Below are 17,711 nucleotides of genomic sequence, written 5' to 3'. Positions count from 1 at the left end.
CTTTAACCTCTAGTTCTGCCCTGGACTCTCAGGACGTCCCGGGGGCGGGTGGCGCGGGGAGAGAGAGGTTCCCACACTCCCCACTAGCCTGGAAGCACCAACCACAGACACATTCATCGAGCCACCCACTGCCCCAGCCGGCCCCAGCCGTTCCCTCTGTCTGTCTTCTCTGTTTTGCAGATGGGGAAACTGAGGCTTAGGTCGGGGATCTAGACAATTGGGATTTAAACCCAGGGGCTGTCCAGCCCCAAAGCCCTTCCCACTACACCAGGTGTCCTGTCCTGGGGCCAGCTGTGCACACAGGGCCTGGTGCCCACGGAGTACTTGGGAAGTGGCAGGGCGGAGGTGGGTCCTGTGGCTTTTCTGTCTCAGCTTCTAAAACAAGGGCCTCTACTGGGGGCAGGGGGGCCGTGAATCCCTGAAATGCTAGGCAGATACCCTGTGGGAGCTTTGTTCTGGGATGCTAAGAACTGCTTGAGGATTTAAGCTTTGCCACTTTGGCTCCAGAGCAAGGGCAGAGGGTAACTCGGGGCCGGCTCCTGAGGAGGGTGACGAAGTGGGCTTTTGGGGGAGCATGGGTAGAAAGGTCAGGCCTGGGTCATTTGCGAGGCTGAGTGGGTCTGTGTGGGGCCTGGGGTGTGCTCTGCAGTCCCCTGCTGTGTGCCCTTGGCCTAGTCCCCTAGCTGTCTGAGCCTCTGTGTTCTCTCCTCTGTAATACTGGGGTGCCTGAGGGCAAGCCCCCAGGGCTGTCGTGAGGACCGATGACCTTCCAGGAACCTGGCACAGTCACTGTTGGCTGCCGTCATTGTTTTACTAGCTGTTGTTGCCCCAAACATTTTCTTAACAAAGAGGGTGAAAAAGTCAATTGGCCATTTCCACATTTCTCTAGTTCGTTCTGTTTGAAGAACAAGGGGAACCAGAAAGCCTAGACACCCACCTTGATTGGCGAATTGCAGGGGGAAGGGGTCCCAGACACAAATGGCAAATGGCAGTCATAGTTCAGGGCGGTTCACTTTGTAAGACCAAGGTGGGGCTGTTTTGAAATGGAGGTAACCAGGGAATGGTTGCCTGAACAAAAAGCGTGTGATGCCCCCAGGAGGGATGTTTCACCTAAGCTCCTGTGAGGATGGCTGGGATTCCCCAGGTGAAACCCAGACACTTTATATCTGGGGAAGGGGCTGTGGAGGTTCCTCCTGCCTCATCTGGTGCCAGCCGGGCCTCTGCCACTTACTCCTTCCTCCAGCAAATGCTCTCTGCAAGGTCACCCATGCCAGCTCTGGACTGGGCACTGGAGCACTGAGACGCTTCGAATCCCAGCCTCGCTCTAGCCTGAGGGGTGTGAAGGGAAGAAGGATTTTCCCTTGTGGCCCCGGGGAGGAGCTCCCACACCTGACTTGTGGGCATCTAGCAAGGTGTGCGTGGATGGCCAACGCTTAGTAAATGTATGCTGTGGAATGGATGGGGTCAGGGGAGAATGCTGTAGGGTAGGAGGACTGGCCCAGGAAGGACCCACGAGGGCTTAGTCAAGGTATGTTTGAACCGCACCTTGAAGAATAAACGCAAAAGTAGAGGAAAGGGTATTCAGGCAAAGAGAATGGCACTAGCAGAGACATGACTTTTACCTGTTAACAGGTGGCTACACCTGGAGTTTATAGAGCAGAGAAATCGTTCTGTTTGTCTGGAGTTTGTGGCGTGACTGGAAAGGGTGAGGGATCAGACAGGCAGGGGCTAAGTCAGACCCAGAGGCCCAGAAGTCCTGCCTGGGAGTGGCATGGTTGTTTGTGTGTTCTAGAAAGGTCCCTTTGGCTGCAGAGTGGGAAAGATTGGAGGAGCTCAGAGAGGCCGGCCCCAAGGCTGGGGAAGTCATCCAAGCTCCGAGTGGAGAGGGGCAGCTGGAAGGAGATGTAGGAGGGAAGGAAACACGCAAGACTGAGCCTCATGTGCCTGGTACATAGTAGATGCTCAGTCAGTATCTATGGCATGGTTGTCTGAACAAATACTTTTGAGTGGTCAAAGTCCTCTGAGTTCCTTCCTCTGTACCTAGGGGGATGGGGTCCACATGAAGTGGGTGTCTCTACCCCATGCAGGCCCTTGACCCTGCTGTCTGCCTCAGTTTCCCCTATTTGACTTTGGGAAAGACACTCCAGTCTGTTCTCCAAATTATAGGGACCCCGGTAACAGCTCCTCTTGTCACAGATAGAGTCCGGGGAGTCGAGAAAACATTTATTTTATGCCAGTGGGCCCTCTGGAGTGCTCCGCATCACCAATTTGGAGCAGAATTCACCTGTTAAAGATTAATTCAGATCTCTTGAGATAACTCGTGGTCTCAGGCCCTGTGGCTGCTGTTCTGAACTCTGGGTACAAGGTTCTGTCTGCCTTTAGCCAACCCTGGGTTGCATCAACACTTATTATGATGGTGGCAAGCCTTTATTGAGCACTTACTGTGTGCCAAGCACTGAGTCAAGCACTCTCAGCATATTTGGATACAAAACTATTTTCGTCCCCATTTTTCAGAGGGCGGAATGAGGTCTGAAGGGTGAAGTCGCTTGCCTAGGTTCTCTCAGCTGAAAAGGGGCAGAGCTGGGACCTGAATCCCATTTGTCCGATTGCAAATCCGTTCCTTCACCTGTAAGGTGGCCCATCCCCATTTGTCTGGACCCTCTCTGGGGTGCCTGGGGTGATGGGGGAGCTACCAGAGATAGGAACCTGAATTGGCCAGGTGCAGTGGCATACACCCATAATCCCAACACTTTGGGAGACTGAGGTGGGTGGACTGGTCAAGCCCGGGAGTTCAGGACCAGCTGGGCAACATGTTGAAACCCTGTCTCTAGAAAAAATACAAAAATTAGCCGAATATGGTAGCATGCACCTGTAGTGCCAGCTACTTGAGAGGCTGAGGTGGGAGGATCGCTGAAGCCCAGGAGTCAGAGGTTGCAGTGAACTGCGATTGCACCACTGCACTCCAGAGCGAGAGATCCTTTCTCAAAACAAAGAACCTGAATTGCACAGACAGGCCTGGGCTTAAACTGCATCCGCATGTTTGAGACAGGCCTGCTGTTCCCCCCGGAGGAGCTTGGGGAAGCCACCTGGCCTCTCTGGGCTTCCATTTCCTCCTCTGTCAAAGGGACTCTCGTCCCACTTTGCAGGGATGATCCAAGGCACCTGGATGGGGCTCTGAAGCACAGCTCTTCTGCCTCAGACTGTGTTGGCTCCCCTTGTCCCCAGGCCCATTCCAGGGCATATTTTCTTCCAGCTCGTCCCCTGGACATCCTCAGAGAGCCCCTCCATGCCAGGTGGGTGGGTGGAAGGTATTGGGGGCAAAGCTAGACTTGCATTTGGGCAGATAATGATATGTTTTCAGCAATGAAATATTTACGAGCATGGACTGAGCGCCAGGAGCCGTCAACTTTTTTTACTTTCTTGATTTAATGCTTAAAAACTAGGGCTGGAGCCCAGCTGCCCAGGTTCAAATCCCAGCTTCCAATAAGTTCCGTTATTCCTTTGGCCTCAGTTTCCTCATCTGGACAAAGGGGATAAGGTAACGCCTGCCTTGCTGAGAGGTTGTGGACAGTCTTCAGCACAACCTCTAGTATTTAGTTTAAAACTAGTATCTATTGCCTGATGTTCACTTTTTATTTTCATTTATTATTTTTAGAGACAGGATCTCAGTCTGTTGCCCAGGCTGGAATGCAGTGGTGTGATCATAGCTCACAGCAGCCTCGAACTCCTGGGCTCAAGTGATCCTCCTACCTCAGTCTCCCAAGTAGTTGGGACACACCCAGCTAATTAATTTTTTTTTTCAGAGACGGGGTCTCACTATGTTGCCCAGGCTAGTCTCGAATTCCAGAGCTCAAGTGATCCTCCTGCGTTGGCCTCCCAAAGTGCTCAGATTACAGGCCTGAGAGCTGATGTGCATTTCGATGGTGTCACAGCTTCCCCACTGCTGGGGGTGGGCAAGGGCAGGAATGCCAAGCCCCATTTAACAGCTGAGGAAACCGAGACTCAGAGAGGAAGCAGTTTACTTAGGGATACCCAGCTGGCTCATGACAGAACTGGAACTGGAAGCCAGATCTGAGTGACACTGCTGTCCTTGGGTCCATGAAAAGCCCAGTGGTCAGCTTAGCTTCTTGCATGGAAAGCTACGGTAGGCTCACCCTTCTTGGCATCTGAGCCACCTCAGCTTACCTCCCAGCTCTGCCAGTTGCTGCTCTGTGACCTCGGGAAGTGGCTTAACCTCTCTGTTCCTGGGCTTTGCTGAGGTCAGAGCTCTGCCAACTTGAGGAGGGATTTGGGTTATTCTGGCTGCCACTCTCGTTCTGGCCTGGGCTCCTTCTGCCTTGGGTGCCCTTGGATCCCATGATCTGGCACCCCAGTGGCTGGACAGGAATGAGGAAGGGACAGGGCCTCACTTTCAATGTGACTCTGACTTCCTTCCCACCCTTAGCCCCTTCCTGACCATTGGTTTCCTCTTTTTGCCCTGAGCCCTGGCCACTGCTGGCTGTGTGACTCCAAGGAGGTCACATCCCCTCTCTGAGCATGTGTCCTCATCGGCGAGGGAGGATCACATGAGACCACACCAGGCGCACAGGAAGCCCTTGCAAGTCTCCAGATGAGGTCAGGGTGTTGGGAAGGCCACAGAAGGAGGCGGGGGCTCAGGGGACAGACAGGCGGGCCATTGACCAAACAGGAATATCCTTCTATTTCTTTGGTTAGTGAGTAACAGCTGCCGCTCCTGTCCACCCACCCTGCCCCTTGCACAAAGAGCTCCTCAGTCTCACCGGGCACCCGTTTTCCCCCGAGGGTGGAGTGGCCTGGGTTCCACCCGCTTGACCGAGTGGGCTGGCCAGCTTCTGGGACCGTTCGCTCTGTGTGTGTGTGTGTGTGTATTGATGTGCATGTGTATATGTGTATGTATGTCTATGTGTGTATGTGTATATATGTGTATGTGTGTATATGTATATGTGTGTACATGTATGTGTGTACATGTATATGTGTGCATGTATGTCTGTGTGCATGTGTGTGCATATGTGTATGTATATACATATATGTATATGTGAATGTGTGTGCATGTGTCTATGTGTGTGTTTGTGTATATATGTATGTGTGTATTGTATGTATGTGTATATGTGTATTGTGTGTATGTGTATATGTGTGTAATGTGCGTATGTATGTGTATTGTATGTGTGTATGTATGCGTATATGTGTGTAATGTATGTGTGTGTGTATTATATGTATATATGTGTATTGTGTGTGTAGTGTATGTGTATATGTGTATAATGTGTGTAATGTATGTATTCTGTGTATGTGTATATGTGTGTAATGTATGTTTGTGTGTGTATTATATGTATGTATGTGTATGTGTATTGTGTGTGTGTAGTGTATGTGTATATGTGTATAATGTGTGTATGTGTGTGTATTGTGTGTATGTGTATATGTGTGTAATGTGTGTATGTGTGTGTATTGTGTGTATGTGTATATGTGTGTAATGTGCGTATGTATGTGTGTGTATTGTATGTGTGTATGTATGTGTATATGTGTGTAATGTGTGTATGTGTGTGTATTATATGTATGTGTATGTGTATTGTGTGTGTGTGTAGTGTATGTGTATATGTGTATAATGTGTGTATGTGTGTGTATTCTGTGTATGTGTATATGTGTGTAATGTATGTATGTGTGTGTATTATATGTATGTGTATGTGTATTGTGTGTGTGTAGTGTATGTGTATATGTGTATAATGTGTGTATGTGTGTGTATTCTGTGTATGTGTATATGTGTGTAATGTGTGTATGTGTGTGTGTATTATATGTATGTATGTGTATGTGTATTGTGTGTGTGTAGTGTATGTGTATATGTGTATAATGTGTGTATGTGTGTGTATTCTGTGTATGTGTATATGTGTGTAATGTGTGTATGTGTGTGTGTATTATATGTATGTATGTGTATGTGTATTGTGCGTGTATTCTGTGTATGTGTATATGTGTATAATGTGTGTATGTGTGTGTGTATTATATGTATGTATGTGTATGTGTATTGTGTGTGTATTCTGTGTATGTGTATATGTGTGTAATGTGTGTATGTGTGTGTGTATTATATGTATGTATGTGTATGTGTATTGTGTGTGTATTCTGTGTATGTGTATATGTGTGTAATGTATGTATGTGTGTGTATTATATGTATGTATGTATGTGTATGTGTATTGTGTGTGTGTAGTGTATGTGTATATGTGTATAATGTGTGTATTGTGTGTGTATTCTGTGTATGTGTATATGTGTGTAATGTGTGTGTGTGTATTCTGTGTATGTGTATATGTGTGTAATGTATGTATGTGTGTGTATTATATGTATGTATGTGTATGTGTATTGTGTGTGTGTAGTGTATGTGTATATGTGTGTAATGTGTGTATGTGTGTGTATTCTGTGTATGCGTATATGTGTATAATGTGTGTATGTGTGTGTATTCTGTGTATGTGTATATGTGTGTAATGTGTGTATATGTGTGTAATGTGTGTATGTGTGTGTATTATATGTATGTATATGTGTATTGTGTGTGTGTGTAGTGTATGTGTATATGTGTGTAATGTGTGTATATGTGTGTATTGTGTATACGTGTGTGTTTATGGAGGGTGGGCTCCGTGGGATTTGGGCTGAGACCTCAGCAGGTGAGGGTGGGACAGGGGCATGGGGCTGACTGACCCATGGGTCTGGCTCACTCGTGTCCCCCCTTGGCACACAGAAGGGGCTCAGGAATACCTGTAGATAGAGTGAAGGGATGAATGAAGGAAGGAATGAGTGACTGGACGAGCCAGCCAGGCAAGGCATCAGAAGGAAGCGCCTGCTCAGATACAGGCTCTGGCTCTGAGACCGAGTTTGCATAGGTGAGTGTCCTGGTCTTGTTGAACCTCAGTTTCCTCATCTATAAAATGGGCTCACGATAGTTGTCCTCATGAGAGGTATTGGTCTCATAGGCCAGAAAGCCCCACACATAGTAGGTGCTCAGTAAGCTGTCTGTTAAAAGATGGAAGGGAGGAAGCTAATTAGTTAGTTGGGCAGAGGTTCACTTTGGGGACCTGTCTGCTCTGGAGAGAATGACTAAGCCCGTCTTTCACTCCTTCCCTCTGTGTTCATTCATTCATTCATTCATTCATTCATTCATCCATCCATCCATCCAGCAAACACATCTTGAGCAGCTGCTATGTGCCAGGCCCTGTTCCAGGCATCTGGGCTCAGCAGTTACCAGCAGGGAGTCCCCTCACCCTAGAGCTTTTGTCCGAGTGACATCATCCCCCACGCAGTGCTTCGCGGCCACATTGTGAGACTCTGATACCACAATGACAAGCAACCCAGCAGTGGGGACTGTGATGAGCTCCTTTCACAGGCGAGGAAACTGAAGCTCGGAGAGGTCAAGTGATCCGTCTGGGGCCACACAGTTACTAAATGACAAAGAGTCAGACTCCAAGCCAAGAGTCAGACTCCAAGCCTGTCACCACTGTGCCACCTGTCCTGCTGCGTTCCAAGGGACATGGCGTTGAGAAGGGGGCTCCCAGGGAGAGGGGATGGTAGCCCCCAAAGGGATGAATGAACTCAGATGGATTTAAAAGCAAATGGTTGGAATTTTATGCACATTCACTTCCTGTAGAATGTGGCCTCAGTTAAATCTCATTCTTTCTGATCCTCCGTTTGTTCATCTGTGAAATGATAACAATAACACCTACCTCAAATGAGAGAGAAATGTGAAAGTGCTTAGCCTATGATTGGCATTGGTGAAACCTCCTTTCTCCCGGGACTGAGTTTGTACATCTGGGAATGGACACAATAATATTTCATCTCTATAGTTACTATTTGGATTAAAACAGATAGAAGGGGCCAGGCACAGTGGTTCATGCCTGTAATCACAACACTTGGGGAGGCCAAGGTGGGTGGATCACGTGAGCCCAGGCATTGGAGACTAGCCTGGGCAGTATAGTGAGACCCCCTCTCTACAAAAAATACATTTTAAAAGTAGGCATGGTGGCTGGGCGCAGTGGCTCACGCCTGCAATCCCAGCATTTTTGGAGGCCGAGGCGGGCGGATCATGAGGTCAGGAAATCGAGACCACAGTGAAACCCCGTCTCTACTAAAAAAAAAAAATACAAAACATTAGCCGGGCGTGGTGGCGGGCGCCTGTAGTCCCAGCTATTCAGGAGGCTGAGGCAGGAGAATGGCATGAACCTAGGAGGCGGAGCTTGCAGTGAGCCAAGATCGCATCACTGCACTCCAGCCTGGGTGACAGAGCGAGACATCATCTCAAAAAAAAAAAAAAAGTAGGTAGGCATGGTGGTACATGCCTGCGGTCCCAGCTTCTAGGGAGGCTGAGGTGGGAGGATTGCTTGAGCCTGGGAGGTCGAGGCTGCAGTGAGCCATGATTGTGCCACTGCACTCCAGCCTGGGTAACGGAGACATACCCTGTCTCAAAACAAAAACCAACCAAGTGGGAGGTGCTGTGTAAAATGTGCCATGGAGGGTAGGCATTACTGATGGTAACATTGCAGGCATTAGCCTCAGTCGTAATTCCAAGCAGTTAACCCCTGAGGCAGCAGCCTGCTGTTGGCACAGACTGGTGTTGAGGTGGGCTGGGACAGAGGAAGGATCTCAGACTGGTTTTCTGCTGCCTCAGGCTCCCTTCCCCGACTCCCACCCCATCCATTCATCACGGGCGCCTGCCCTCTTCCCCCTTCTCTGATTTGGCAAACTCGGGACTTTTGCACCTGGAAGTGGGGTAGAGGAATGTATGCATGGATGAGTGTCCTGTCCCTTCTAGTCCTCAGTCTCCCAGCTGGGAAGCGGCCCTTGTCCTGACAGCCTTCCAAAGGTGACGGAAGATGAAAATGAGGTGGCAAGGAAACCCTTTCCAAAGGTGAGGTCTGTGCAGTCACAAGCCCTGGTTTTGGAGCCGGGAAGTCTGGGTTCCAGTGCCTGCTCAGTTCTGACCTCCCTGGACCTCAATGTCATCACCCCCCACCCCCACTGTAAACTCAGGGAATGTTAGCAAGAATGGCAAAGAAACTGCTATTCATTGAACACTTCGTGTTTGCCAGGCACTGCGCTGAAGGCTCGAATTATCACATTTAATCCTCACAATAGCCCTTTGGGGTAGGAGCTGTTATTTTATTTTTTAATATTTAAAAAAATAAATAAATTTATTTTTTGTAGAGATGGGATCTCACCATGTTGCCCAGGCTGGTCTCGAACTGGGCTCAAGCGATCCTCCCACCTTGGCCTCCCAAAGTGTTGGGATTACAGGTGTGAGCCACTGCACCCAGCCTTATGTTTTAGTTTAAAGCATGAATGTACAGTACACCAAATACGGAGCAAATACGGCTTAACCCCACCCAGGTCGTAGTAATTATTGCCCCCATTTTACAGATAAGAGAGAAGGCAGGCCTAAGGTTTGTTTTGTTTTTTTGAGATGGAGTCTCTTGTCGCCCACGCTGGAGTGCAGTGGCGCTCTCTCAGCTCACTGCAACCTCTGCCTCCTGGGTTCAAGCGATTCTCATGCCTCAGCCTCCCAAGTAGCTGGGATTACAGGTGCCCGCCACCACACCCAGCTAATTTTTGTATTTTTAGTAGACATGGGGTTTCACCATGTTGGCCAGTCTGGTCTTGAGCTTCGGACCTCAAGTGATCCGCCCACCTCAGCCTCCCAAAGTGCTGGGATTACAGGCATGAGCCACTGCGCCCGGCTGGCCTAAGATTTTGGCGCCTCCCTCCTCCCGGGCTGGAGCTGGGTAGCATATTCTCAAGCACAGCTGGCTGAGAGGGTGGAATCCTGGGGCTATTCTCTGATGGGAGGGAAGCGAGATAAGAGAAGAAGGACCTGGAGCCTCCTGGGCTAGTGACTTTGTATCCTTGAGCCCCTACTACGTGCCAGACCCTGTTTGAAACCCTTTACGTGGCTGGGCGCGGTGGCTCACGCCTGTAATACCAGCATTTTGAGAGGCTGAGGCAGGCGGATCACCTGAGGTCAGGAGTTCGAGACCAGCCTGGCCAACATGGTGAAACCCCATCTCTTCTAAAAATACAAAAATTAGCTGGCGCAGTGGTGGGCGCCTGTAATCCCAGCTACTAGGGAGACTGTGGCAGGAGGATTGTTTGAACTTGGGAGACGGAAGTTGCAGTGAGCCGAGATTGTGCCACTTACACTCTAACCTGGGTGACAGAGCAAGATCCTGACACACACACACACACACACACATACACACACACACACACAAAGAAAGAAAAAAAAGAAACTCTTTATGTGTGCTTAATCCCCATGACATTCCCATGTTGCAATAAGGAAACTGAGGTTCTGGGAGGGAAGTGACCTGCCTGAGGTCACTAAGCCTGGAAGGGTCATTTAAATGTAATTCACATACTCATAACTCAGTCTTTTAAAACGTACAATTTGGTTGGTTTCTTAGTATATTCAGAGTTGTAGAGACATCAGCAGTATCTCATTCCAGAACATTTTCATCACCCCCGAAAAAGGACTCTGTACCTGTTAGCAGCCATCACTCTCCGCTCCCAGCCCCTGGCAGCAACTCGTCTGCTTTCTGTCTCTATGGATTTGCCTCTTCTGGCATTTCATATAAATGGAATCCTGCAGTATGTGGCCTTTTGTGCCTGCAAGGTGCATGCTCTTAACTGTTAAGCCACATGGCCTCTTGGTGGCTCCTGCCCCGGGGCTGGGACCCTCAGAAATGACTTGGTCCGTGTGAAAGCTCAGAGGGGCATCTGTGTGTGCTGTCAGCCAGCATCCCTCCAGCCAAGGGCTTGCAGAATGACCAAATGACTGCCGTGGCCACACTGGCCTTGCCCTCCGTGGGGCCCGGTGAGTCACCCCAGACCTGCCCTGCCTGGGTGGTGTGAGTGCATGGGGTGGGGGCCCAGCAGGACACTGGAGCTCTGTCTGTCCTGGACAGGCGGCCACTGTGCAGCAAACAGGAAGCGGACTGGGCCGAGACCTGCTAGGTAAATACAGGCTGGCCAGGGAAGCTGCTGGGTATGGCATGATGCCCCCCTACCGCTGCCGCCTGCCAGGGGCCTGGGAGCCGTGCGTAGCCTGGCAGGCAGTAGGTTTTGCCTGGCCAAGGAGCTGAGCTCCCAGTCGGCCGCCACTTCGAGGTGGCTACCAGAATCTACCTCCAAGGCTCTGGCTCCGGCCGCTGTGCCTTCTCTAGGAGTCATTGCGTTCCTTGGTCCTCAGTCCTTTTGTTCATCTGTTCCCCTAATGATACTGATAAATAGTACACTGATACCGAAGATTCCAACAGCAGCCATTCTTGACCGAAATGCATGCTGTGTACCAGGCACCAGGCTCAGTGTTTTGCATGCTTTATTTCATTTAACCCTCATGACAGTTCCCTTGGGGTAGGTGCTAGGATCATTGCCATTTTGCAGGTGAGGAAACCAAGGCATGGGAAGGCCAGGTGACTTGCCCAGAGCTGGTGAACTGGTGGTTCACCAGGGACTGCGATCCACCCCCCACTCCATTCTTTCTAAAGCTCCTCCCTCCCAGAGTTTCTTTGTCTTTATATAGTGTCCATCAAAGGTACAGGTCCTGGGGATGCATGGGTTCTAATCCTGCTTCCCCCTTTCTGGAGCAAGGCAATGCCAGACAAGTGACTTTGCCTCTCTGAACCTCAGTTTTCTTTTTCTTTTTTTTTTTTTTTTGAGACGGAGTCTCGCTCTGTCGCCCAGGCTGGAGTGCAGTGGTGCATTCTTGGCTCACTGCAAGCTCCGCCTCCCCGGTTCACACCATTCTCCTGCCTCAGCCTCCTGAGTAGCTGGGACTACAGGCACCCACCACCATGCCCGGCTAATTTTTTGTATTTTTAGTAGAGATGGGGTTTCACGGTGGTCTCGATCTGCTGGCCCTTGTGATCCGCCCACCTCGGCCTCCCAAAGTGCTGGGATTGCAGATGTGAGCCACCGCGCCTGGCCGAGCCTCAGTTTTCTTACCTGGAAGGTGGGGAGTGGGTGGACAGGTCTGGGACTTTCTAGTCACAGCAAAGCTCAGAGTCCTTGTCTTCCTAGTACCTTCCTACCCACATGTGCCCTGCAAGACTGAGCTGGAATGGCAGGCACTCGCAGTGTGTTTATTTGAGAGTACCACAGAAAGTGAGTGCCCCCCAAATTGGCCAAGGAGCCCCAGGACGGAGGGAGGTAGAAGCACACTAGGTCTGTCTGGGAGCCTGAGCACCTTCTCCGTGGGCTCCTTCCTACACATGGATTCCTCCCCCACCCACCTCCCCGCTGCCCACCCACTCACCCATCTCTTCTTCCTGCTTTCCTTCTCCCTGTGCCCCAGGCCACACCATTCCTCTGTGCACCCTGTACTTTACCCTCCACACCTTTGTCCTTGACACCTCCTCTGCCCTTTATCCTCCTCCTCCTCCTCCTCCTCGCAGCCTCCCCACCTCCCCATCAGGATTCCGGCTGCCCTTGCTCTGCAACCCCACCTGGAACTTCAGGTCCCTGGTCTTACAGCCTAAAATAAACCAAATATTCATTGACACCTCATTTTGCTTCAGCACCATGCTGAATGCTGGGGACACAGGGGACATGAAATAGTCCCTACCATATGGAACTAAAACTCTGGAGACGAAGAAAGAAGATGAATCAAAAATAATACATTGGCCAGGCGCAGTGGCTCACATCTATAATCCCAACACTTTGGGAGGCTGAGGCGGGCGGATCACCTGAGGTCAGGAGTTCAAGACCAGACTGGCCAACATGGCAAAACCCTGTCTCTACTAAAAATACAAAAAATTAGCCGGGTTTGGTGGTGCATACCTGTAATCCCAGCTACTTGGGGAGGCTGAGGCACGAGAATTGCTTGAACCCAGGAGGCGGAGGTTGCAGTGAGCCGAGATCATGCCACTACACTCCAACCTGGGCAACAGAGCGAGACTCTCTTGAAAAAAAAATACGTATATAGAAAAGTTTAATCGTGGGAAGTGCTGTAAAGGAAGGCACATGTTACTCTAAGAGTGAACAACAAGGGAAACAGGAGGGCTTTTCAGAAGAAGTACCCTTTAAGATGAGGCCTGAGGAGTAAGTGGGAACCAGCCAGCAAAGGGAAGGGCATTCCAGGCAGAGGGAACAGCCTAGGCAAAGGCCTGGAGGCAGGAAAAGCCATCTGCCTTCCCTCCTGGACTGTGAGTTCTCTGAGGTTCCACACTTTTATGTCTCCTCTGGGCCCTGCAAACAGGTGCCACTCCATTGATGCCTGGTGGAATGAATTGATTCCAGAAGGGAGGGAACCAGGAGAAACCGGCTTCCTGGAATCCTCCCCGCTGGGGCAGAGCAGGCCTGCATGCCCAAACTTGCCCCCAGATTTAAGCAGCTTTCCTTGGTCACGTAATCAGGAGGATGGGATTTGACAAATGTGTGCCAGGGTTTCCATGAGATCAGGCAAAGCTGCGGGTAACCCCGAGGATGGGCCCCTTTTTCCACCCTCCGCAAGTCGGGGCATGGGGATGGAGCCAGAGACCTCCACCGCCGTTGAATTCGGGATTCTCAGAAGGCACCTGTTGTGCAATCTGCTGTGTATTGAGGCTTTCTTTCTGCCAGGCACTTGACTCAACGTATATACCTCCTACAACGACCCTATTATGATCCCTTAATAGGGCAGCTGAGGAAAGTGAAGATCAGAGAGGCTGGGTAACTTGCTCAAGCTCACTCAGCGAATGAGCCGTGAGTCTGGGATCTGACCCTCTGGTCTGCCTGACGTCAAAATGCTGTCTCACTCTGTGCCTCACCAGCTCAGGGGGCCATGAGAACAGAAAGCCAGATTCCCAGAAAGCCTGGGGTCTGTCTAGGGCAGAAAGGAAGGCTTGGGGACCCTGGCTCAGCCCTGTATCTCATCACCCTACTCAGGACTCCTGTACCGCTTAACTTGCCCACTCCTGAGCTCTTCTGGTCTATGCAGTTCTTAACACCACCCGACATGACTCTGCTGCTTGGTTTGTCTAGTTTATTGTTTCCCCACCAGAAGGTCTGCCCCAAAGGGATTGCTATCTGTTTTGTTCATATCTGTGTCTCTAGTACCTAGCACCAGTGCCTGGCACATAGTAGGTGCTCAGTAAAAGTGTGGAATAAATAAATAGGTAGCTGGCTTCTACTCCTGCCCCTTGGGCCCTTTCCAGAGGAAGATGCAGATTCTTTCTGTCCATCCTACACAACTGCCATCTCTGTGTGGACCACCGTTTGGTATATATGTTCTAAAGAAGGGTTTGAATATAAACCTTCTTTTGAATATATAGGATTTAAAACCAACATGTTAAAAAACGGCTACTTTGGCCAGGCGCAGTGGCTCATGCCTGTAATTCCAGCACTTTGGGAGGCCAAGGCGGGTGGATCATTTGAGGTCAGGAGTTCAAGACCAGCCTGGCCAACATGTGAAACCCCATCTCTACTAAAAATACAAAAATTAGCCGAGTGGTAGTGGCATGTTTCTGTAATCCCAGCTACTTGGGAGGCTGAGGCAGGAGAATCACTTGAGCCTGGGAGGCGGAGGTTGCACTGAGCTGAGATTGTGCCACTGCACTCCAGTCTGGGTGACAGAGTGAGACCCTGTCTCAACAAACAAACAAACAAACAAACACCCACTGCTCTGAATGAACACTGTTGTGACCATGTCAGTGTGTGGGGATGTTCACAGTCATGCAGGCACATTCTTGGGTGCCTCCTTGATGCACACCTGGTGCAGCTGGGAGCTTCCCCACTGTGGAGGGGCTCCTGGTAGGAGGCATTGTGAGCCCGTGCGGAAACGAAGGGCCTACCGTGCCTGCTCATAGTGGGCACACACATGCACATGCACATGGAGGAAGGTGGGAAGAAATGTACATGACAGTCACACGCAGCGGAGACACACGTGGACTCATACCCAGGCTCTCAGCCTCTCTCCCTGCCTGCATCCCCCTCTTCCCTCCCTCCTAAAGCTGGCATGAGTTTGGAATGTGTAATAACAGCCTTCAGGGCAAATTAGAACAGGGAGTAAACTCTTTTTCTGACCACAGAGAATAGGGCAGTGTTTGGGGAGGGAATTGCCACAGAGCAGCAGAGCTGGGTGTGTGTGTGTGTATGTGTGTGTGTGGTGTGTGTGTGTGGGGTGTGTGTGTGATGTGTGTGTGTGGTGTGTGGTGTGTGGTGTGTGGTGTGTGGGGTGTGTGGTGTGTGTGTGTATGTGTGTGTGTGGGTGTGTGGTGTGTGTATGTATGTGTGTGGGTGTGTGTGGTGTGTGTGTATGTGTGGTGTGTGTGGTGTGTGTGTGGTGTGTGTGTATGTCTGTGTGTGTGTGGTGTGTGTGTATGTCTGTGTGTGTGTGTGTGGTGTGTGTATGTCTGTGTGTGTGTGGTGTGTGTGTGGTGTGTGTGGTGTGTGTGTGGTGTGTGTGTATGTGTGTGTGGTGTGTGGGGTGTGTGTGTGTGGTGTGTGTGTGTGTGTGGGTGTGTGTGTATGTGTGGTGTGTGTGGTGTGTGTGGTGTGTGTGTATGTCTGTGTGTGTGTGGGTGTGTGTGGTGTGTGTGTATGTGTGTATGTGTGGTGTGTGTGGTGTGTGTATGTGTGTGTGGTGTGTGTGGGGGTGTGTGTGTGGTGTGTGGTGTCTGTGTGTGTGTGTGGTGTGTGTGTGTGTGGTGTGTGGTGTGTGTGTGTATGTGTGTGTGGTGTGTGTGTGGTGTCTGTGTGTGTGTGTGGTGTGTGTGTGTGTGGTGTCTGTGTGTGTGTGTGTGTGTGTGTGTGGGTGTGTGTGGTGTGTGTGTATGTGTGTATGTGTGGTGTGTGTGGTGTGTGTATGTGTGTGTGGTGTGTGTGGGGGTGTGTGTGTGGTGTGTGGTGTCTGTGTGTGTGTGTGGTGTGTGGTGTGTGTGTGTATGTGTGTGTGTGGTGTGTGGTGTCTGTGTGTGTGTGTGGTGTGTGTGTGTGTGGTGTCTGTGTGTGTGTGTGGTGTGTGTGTGGTGTGTGGTGTGTGGTGTGTGTGTGTGGTGTGTGTGTGGTGTGTGTGTATGTGTGTGGTGTGTGTGTGGTGTGTGTGTGTGGTGTGTGTGTGTGGGGTGTGTGGTGTGTGTGTGTATGTGGTGTGTGTGTGTGGTGTGTGTGTGTATGTGTGTGGTGTGTGTATGTGTGTGTGTGGTGTGTGTGGTGTATGTGTGTGGTGTGTGGTGTGTGTGTGTGGTGTGTGTGGTGTGTGTGTGTGGTGTGTGGTGTGTGTGTGTGTGGTGTGTGTGGTGTGTGTGTGTGGTGTGTGGTGTGTGTGTGTGTGGTGTGTGTGTGTGGTGTGTGTGTGGTATGTGTGTGTGTGGTGTGTGTGTGTGTGTGGTGTGTGTGTATGTCTATGTGTATGTGTGTGTGTGTGGTTGTGTGTGTGTGTGGTGTGTGTGTGTGGTGTGTGTACGTGTACGCATGCCTGTGTGTATGTGTACACGTGAGCTGGTGCGTACACACCCCTGAGTGCTGTGATGTGGAAGGAGCCCAGGGCTAGGAGTCTGGAGGTTTTCTTCAAAGCCATTTGCTCCCTAGCTGGCCTCTCAGAGCCTCCATTTCCTTAGCTGTCAAGTGGGAGCGATAGCCTAGCTTTGTCCAGGTTCTTCGGGAGATTAAATGAGACGGGCTTGGTGGATTTTAGCATGGGCTATAAAATGCCAGGTTGTACTTCTGGCACGTGTGTGCATGTGTGTTTTGGGGAAGGGGAGTAAGGGAGGACAGGTAAATCAGGACCGTATCATAGTGGTGATGATGATGATTAAATATGACAAGATCTAACATTTATCAGGTATTTCTGAGGTGCCCAAGAAACACTTGACCTGCCTTATCTCCCAGAAGCCCTACAAGGGAGGTGCTATTATAGCAATCCCCATTTTACAGGTAGAGAAACTGAGGCTCAGAGAGATGATAATGGGCAGGCAGTAATCATCCCTACCTCCTGGGGTGGTTGGGAAGCTTGAAGGAGACACTGTAAATGCTCAGGTGGCAGAGAGAGGAAGTGATTTGCCCATGGCCAAACAGCTAATGACCAGGGCCAAGACAGGAACTGGGTCGGTCTGATTTCAGAACCTGGCCTCCTAACTTCTCTTTCTTCCTTTGGTTATAGTAACTGAAAACCCCACTCTATTTATTTATTTTTAGATGGAGTCTTGCTCTGTCACCCAGGCTGGAGTACAATGGTGCCATCTTGGCTCACTGCAACCTCCACCTCCTGGGTTCAAGCAATTCTCCTGCCTCAGCCTCCTGAGTAGCTGGGATTACAGGCACATGCCACCATGCCCGGCTAATTTTTGTATTTTTTGTAGAGATGGGGTTTCGCCATGTTGGCCAGGCTGGTCTCAAACTCCTGACTTCAAGTAATCCACCTGCCTTGGCCTCCCAAAGTGCTGGGATTACAGGCGTGAGCTGCTGAACCCAGCCAAAACCCCACTGTAATCCCAGAAGTGGCACTGGATATACCTGACCTCACTTCCCACTGCCTCCAACCCTATGAAAAAGTGACTTCAATTGTATCCATTTTGCAGAGGAGGGAACAGGCTTGGGGAGCTCAAGTAACTTACCTAAGATCACACTACATGTAAAGGGATTAGAACCCAGGCCTGAATGACTCCAAAGGCCAGGCTGTGTCTCCCTGTTGGTGTCCAGAGGGGAGCCCGCCCCCGGAGGGAGCTCTGACCCTCTGTGTCCTGCCTCACCCACTAAGG

At 50.4% G+C, this 17,711-nt stretch overlaps 1 protein-coding gene across 4 annotated transcripts in view; it reads left to right on the top strand.

The window, feature by feature from the left end:
- TRPV4 (transient receptor potential cation channel subfamily V member 4) overlaps positions 1 to 17,711 on the top strand; it is a 51,923-nt gene that overhangs the window by 577 nt on the left and 33,635 nt on the right. The gene's annotated exons all lie outside the window — the stretch shown is intronic.

Source organism: Chlorocebus sabaeus, chromosome 11 (assembly GCF_047675955.1).
Source record: "Chlorocebus sabaeus isolate Y175 chromosome 11, mChlSab1.0.hap1, whole genome shotgun sequence".
NCBI lineage: Eukaryota > Metazoa > Chordata > Mammalia > Primates > Cercopithecidae > Chlorocebus > Chlorocebus sabaeus.
The sequence above is the reverse complement of the archived record's forward strand: the minus strand, read 5'-3'. Positions and strand labels throughout refer to the sequence as shown.